Raw genomic sequence first — 6,163 nt, 5'->3', positions numbered from 1 at the left:
CCCAATCTCCAAAGGAGACTCAAAACCCCTCCCAGTAATTCCCAAACCAGCCCCCTGCTTTCATACCCCCTGTGGGTCGTGGCCCTCTACTTATCTCTCGCACAGCTGGGGATGCCGGTCTCGGGTGCGAAGCAAGGCCGCCTCGTCAGCCGGGAAGGTCCTGCTGGCATCGGGCTGGTGTCTCTCACACAGCTGTATTAAAGAAAACCAAACATCAGTGCCCGATCTTGGCAGCCCCTCGGCCAAAACCCCACAAGTCTGCTACTCACCGTGGTCCTAAGAACGCTCGGCTGCTCGGGCCGCACGCTTCCGGCACGCTCGGAGACCGAGGCCGTCGTCACGGGGGGTGCCTGGGTTAAGAGGAGATGAGCTGATTTGGCATGGCTGAAACCTGAGGGGACCCTCGCTCCTCCTCCCTACTTCCCCAACTCAACACAACTCCTTGGCAGCTGCCCAAGGCCACCCGGATGGCACCTTTAAATGGAAGAGTTCAGCGCTTCCTCACCAGGTCCTGTAATGCATCCACAGGGCACACACGTGCAGGGAACCTGGTGCATCGGCCGGCTGGTGACGGGGGCTTGGCAGGCTCCGAGTGGATTGCCTAAGGCACAAAAAAGAGAATGGAAGCTTAGAGCAGCACCAGAAACTGAGACTGGAGCAATAACAGCTACTTCTCTCCGCTGCTCACCTTGACTGCTGGTATCCAGATTTACTTCCTAAAAAGAAAGACAAAGAACAGAGCTGTAACAGAGTCACCGCATACACTTCTGCTGCACAGACAAATGGTGCCTCACCTGCTCGGGGGAAACCGCTCACCCGGGATGGGGCCCTCTGGCACACATTTAATCCATCTGAATCTGAAAACAAAGTCAGGACAAGAGTCAAACTGTTGCAGGATAACTTAAGAGCTCTAGATATCTTGTCTGCATCAGCAAATCCCACCTAGACTCCAACTACACCCCACATTACAAACTTCAAGTCCCTGGGACTTCTACTGCACCAGGCTATGCGGCAGGGCAGAGCAGCTCCAGCACAAATGTGTGTGCAGACACCTGTGACACAGGACAGACAGGACGTAACAGACAACGGGGACACAACACAGACACAAATCTCTGGGCAAGGAAAATGGCTGCGAGGACTGAGAGAATGCAAAAGGAGATGACCGAGGGGAGACCGATGGTGAGCTGATGAGGCTCAGAGAAACCTGGAGGAAGAAGATGCTAACCGAATGATTTATTCCAAGAACTGCAAAGATGGATGCCTGAGAATCCTACGGCCAGAAGCCTCTACCTGCCCTCACATTCTTTCAAGTCCTAGTCCGCCATAATGGATCCTGGCGGGGCACAGCTGTCCATACAGCTCAGAACAAGACCTGAAAAGACACCTGACCAGATGCTGCTAAAGAGACAAGAGAGTCTGATGCCTGTCTGAGCTCCTGAGGCGAAAGTTCTATGGCATTGGTGCCAGGCCGAGGAATGCAGAGATCGCAGATGCTAACAATGATGCCAGGGTTTCTGACAGGCCCCTCCAAGGCCTAAAGTAAAAGACATGACATATCCAAACAACACATAACACACAAAAGACAAGTGACACGATACACACTGGGACTGCTCTGCCCTGCGCACCTCAGCACTGTGATCCGAAGTCAGGCTTCGCTTTTAGGGGGCCTAAGGGGCCGCTTCATGGACACCCCCAATCTCCAAAAGGGACTCAAAAACCCCTCCCAGTAATTCCCAAACCAGCCCCCTGCGGGTCGTGGCCCTCTACTTATCTCTCGCACAGCTGGGGATGCCGGTCTCGGGTGCGAAGCAAGGCCGCCTCGTCAGCCGGGAAGGTCCTGCTGGCATCGGGCTGGTGTCTCTCACACAGCTGTATTAAAGAAAACCAAACATCAGTGCCCAATCTTGGCAGCCCATCGGCCAAAACCCCACAAGTCTGCTACTCACCGTGCTCCTAAGAACGCTCGGCTGCTCGGGCCGCACGCTTCGGGCACGCTCGGAGACCGAGGCCGTCGCCCCGGGGGGTGCCTGGGTTAAGAGGAGATGAGGTGATTTGGCATGGCTGAAACCTGAGGGGACCCTCGCTCCTCCTCCCTACTTCCCCGACTCAACACAACTCCTCCGCAGCTGCCCAAGGCCACCCGGATAGCACCTTTAAATAGAAGGGTTCAGGGCTTCCTCACCAGGTCCTGTAATGCATCCACAGGGCTCACACGTGCAGGGAACCCGGTGCATCGGCCGGCTGGTGACGGAGGCTTGGCAGGCTCCGAGTGGATTGCCTAAGGCACAAAAAAGAGAAAGGAAGCTTAGAGCAGCACCAGAAACTGAGACTGGAGCAATAACAGCTACTTCTCTCCACTGCTCACCTTGACTGCTGGTACCCAGACTTACTTCCTAAAAAGAAAGACAAAGAACAGAGCTGTAACAGAGTCACCACATACACTTCCGCTGCAGAGACAAATGGTGCCTCACCTGCTCGGGGGAAACCGCTCACCCGGGATGGGGCCCTCTGGCACACATTTAATCCATCTGAATCTGAAAAAAAAAGTCAGGACAAGAGTCAAACTGTTGCAGGATAACTTAAGAGCTCCAGATATCCTGTGTCCATCTACAAATCCTGTCTAGAGTCCAACTACATCCCACATTACAAACTTCAAGTCCCCGGGACTTCTCATATTGCACCGGGCAATGCGGCTGGGCAGAGCAGCTCCGGCACAAATGTGTGTGCACACACCCGTGACACGGGACAGACAGGACGTGACAAACAACGGGGACATGACACAGACAGAAATCTCCTGGCAAGGAAAATGGCTGCAAGGACTGAGAGAATGCAAAAGGGGATGACCGAGGGGAGACCGATGGTGAGCTGATGAGGCTCAGAGAACCCTGGAGGAAGAAGATGCTAACCGAATGATTTATTCCAAGAACTGCAAAGATGGATGCCCGAGAATCCCATGGTCAGAAGCCTCTACCTGCCCTCTCGTTCTTTCAAGTCCTAGTCCGCCATAATGGATCCTGGCGGGGCACAGCTGTCCATACAGCTCAGAACAAGACCTGAAAAGACACCTGACCGGATGCTTCTAAGAAGACAAGAGAGTCTGATGCCTGTCTGAGGTCCTGAGGCCAAAGTTCTACGGCTTAGCTGCCAGGCCGAGGAATGCAGAGATCGCAGATGCTAACAATGATGCCAGGGTTTCTGACAGGCCCCTCCAAGGCCTAAGGTAAAGAAATGACATATCCAAACAACACATAACACACAAAAGACAAGTGACACGATACACACCGGGACTGCTCTGCCCTGCGCACCTCAGCACTGTGATCAAAAGTCAGGCTTTGCTTTTAGGGGGCCTAAGGGGCCGCTCCATGGACACCCCCATCTGCAAAGGAGACTCAAAAACCCCTCCCGGTGGGTCCCTAACCTGCACGCCGCTTTCATCCCCTCTCTGGGTTGTAGCCCTCTACTTATCTCTCGCACAGCTGGGGATGCCGGTCCGTGTCAGGTGCAAAAGAAGGCAGCTTCAACATCTGGGAAGTTCTTGCTGGCACTGTTGTTCAACAGCTCCCTGTTGTTTCTTAGTCAGCTACGTGAAAGAAATGCAAATATCAATGCACGATCTCTGCAGCACACTGGCCAAAACCCAACAATTCTGCCACTCACCGTTTTCCCAAGAATGCCCGGCTCCTGGGGCCGCACCCTTCGGCCGCGCTCCGAGGCTGATGCCGTTGTCACGGGGTAAGCCTGGGGTAAGAGGAGACGAGGTCATGTGGCATTGCTGAAACCTGAGGGGACCCTCGCTCCTCCTCCCTACTTCCCCTACTCACCGTGACTCCTCAGCCATTGCCAAAGGCTACCCTGGTGACACCTTTAAACAGAAAAGGCAGAGGCTTCATCGCCGAGTCCCGTGATTCTTCCGCAGGGCTCGGGAGAGTGGCGCACCCGGTGTGTCGGCCGGTTGGTGACTGGGGCTCTGCGTACTCCGAGTGGATTGCCTAAAGCGCAGAAACAGGAACGGATGCTCAGAGTTGCACTGGAAAGTGAGACTGGAGCAATAACAACTGCTTCTGTACGCTACTCAATGCTCACCTTGCCTACCTCATCTTGACTGCCGATATCCAGCTTTACCTCCTGAAAAGAAAAAGAACAGTGCTGTAACAGAGTCACACTTGACACTCCACCTGCAGAGACAAACTGTGACTGACCTGCTCGGGGAACCTCCTCACTCGGGATGGATGGATGGATGGATTTCGCCCTGGATTTTATCCTTCTGCGTCTGAAAGAAAGTGAGGACAAAAGTCAAAGGGCTGCGGGATAACTTCACAGCTCCAAACATCTCCTGTCTATCTAGGAATATCATCTAGAGTCTGGCAACACCCCACAAACTGCAAGTCCCTGGGACTTGTCCTCTTGCAGCAGGCTATGCGGCAGGGCAGGGCAGGGCAGCTCCGGCACGATTATGTGCGGACACCCGTGACACGGAGCGTGACAAACAGGGGGACGACAAACGCAACACAGCATGCTTGTGGTGAGGGTCTCGAGGGGAAAAGGCAAAAGGGACCCCAAAGACACGCTAGGTAACACGGTACGCCGGACAACATGACGTGGCCCGGAACTGTTCTGCGCTGCCCGCCTGAAAGCTGCTGTCACAACTAGAGCCTCTCCCTTTAGATGTCCTAAGAGGCCCCTTGGAGAAGATTGCTTTTCCCTCTGCTAATTTTTAAATCTGTCCCAGGAACTCCCAACCTGCTACTCTCCCATCATCCCAACTCCAGGCCATGGCCCTGACTTATCTTTTGGATGATCGGTGATGTGGATCCACGTTGCGCCTGAAATGAGTCTGCCTCGGAGGGCCCCGTGACCGCCTGTTAGCCTCTCGGTCAGCTACAATAAAGAAAAACAAAACCAAAGTATGAGTACAGAGTTATGTGGGCCAAATCCCGGCGAGTCGGGTACTTGCCCTCTCCTGAGTGTGCCTGGCTCCTTCAGGCTCCGGCTTCATCCTGATTCCAAGGCTGTGGCCATTATTATGACTGGCACCTGGGTAAGAGAAAGGCAAAGTTAAATGGCATTCCTGTGAGTGCAGTGGGTGACCTTGTGTGCTGTAAGATGTGTGAATGCCTCTGCTCGGCTTCTAAAAGGCCTTGGGTGGGGGGCTCAAATAAACACCCTTTCTCACCCTGCTGCCTTCAAAACCACCCCCCCAACAATAACTCCTAACTGGATACCTGCTCAGCCTCCCTCTCCTAGTCACAATCCTCAACTCACCTGAAGCCTCAATCTCAAACGTCATCTTGGACACTGGGCAGATCCCTCTTGTGACACGATGAATCTGCTGAAAAAAGTGTTGTAATTGACACAACCTGGAGCCTCTGGAAGCCGCGCTCCTCCTAAATAAAAAAAAATACAAAACAAAATCAGAACAAAACCAGAAATTACAAATGCGCTTTACCACCCCTAAACACAAAACCCAAAACTGTGAACTTAAATACTCCCTGTATTCCAGGCTGTTTTCTTCACAGTATCTTCAAAGCCTCTGTTGCTTTAGATGCTCAGAAGCTGAAATAAGCTGAAAGAGCTTCTTCACTGAAATGAGAGGAGAGCTCTTATCCCAGCACATCCCAGAGGGGGAATGAAGGCCCTGAGCAAAAGCTGGGGTTAATATACCCCTGATGGTGCCCGCCTCTCGTATCCGTGGCACCTGGGAAAAGGGAGGGGGCGAATCCCACCGGGTATAAAAACCCTCAGAGCGGCTGCAGGTGTTTGGCTTCTCTGACTCAAGTTCAAGGGGAGAAAAGGGCTTGTTATAGAAGGAAATTCTTCAGAAAAATATCAGCGCTTTCTTTTTTACAACAACTACTTGGAGTAAAAGGGCAGACAACTGGTAAGAAATAAATTTTTCTGTTTAGGCACCATAACTCGATAAACTGGCTAATTTGCTGTGAACTTACATAATTATTCCTTAGTGGCTACTAAGTAGTACTTCACGTGTGACTAAGTCCAGTGGAGAAGAATGCTTATGATATGAATCGTCTAAGTCTCCTTGGGACCTCTATTAGGCCAATCTACATTATAAGTAAAAATAAGAAAAATAAAAGCTTCCCAGGCAGTGTAAGGGTTAAGTGCGTGCCAGGCTTACCCTGCTCTGAGATACTTGGTCCTACGGCAC

At 52.5% G+C, this 6,163-nt stretch overlaps 2 long non-coding RNA genes across 3 annotated transcripts; both read right to left on the bottom strand.

The window, feature by feature from the left end:
• Positions 1-356: 356 nt before the first annotated feature.
• On the bottom strand, positions 357-3,133 carry LOC139586745 (uncharacterized). Of its 2 annotated transcripts, none has more exons than XR_011677949.1 (3): positions 2,472-3,133; positions 2,366-2,393; positions 357-601 (listed from the first exon to the last, which is right to left on the bottom strand). It is a non-coding gene; the product is annotated as an uncharacterized lncRNA (long non-coding RNA). The 2 variants fall into 2 exon arrangements; XR_011677948.1 differs by lacking the exon at positions 357-601 and adding an exon at positions 2,034-2,278.
• Positions 3,134-3,234: 101 nt separating this feature from the next.
• On the bottom strand, positions 3,235-3,902 carry LOC139586747 (uncharacterized). The gene is made up of 3 exons (XR_011677951.1): positions 3,822-3,902; positions 3,658-3,738; positions 3,235-3,580 (listed from the first exon to the last, which is right to left on the bottom strand). It is a non-coding gene; the product is annotated as an uncharacterized lncRNA (long non-coding RNA).
• Between the last annotated feature and the right edge of the window lie 2,261 nt (positions 3,903-6,163).

The sequence above is a fragment of the Agelaius tricolor genome, unplaced genomic scaffold, assembly GCF_023055355.1.
Source record: "Agelaius tricolor isolate 1412-34295 unplaced genomic scaffold, bAgeTri1.0.p SCAF_136, whole genome shotgun sequence".
Taxonomy (NCBI): Eukaryota; Metazoa; Chordata; class Aves; order Passeriformes; family Icteridae; genus Agelaius; species Agelaius tricolor.
The sequence above is the reverse complement of the archived record's forward strand: the minus strand, read 5'-3'. Positions and strand labels throughout refer to the sequence as shown.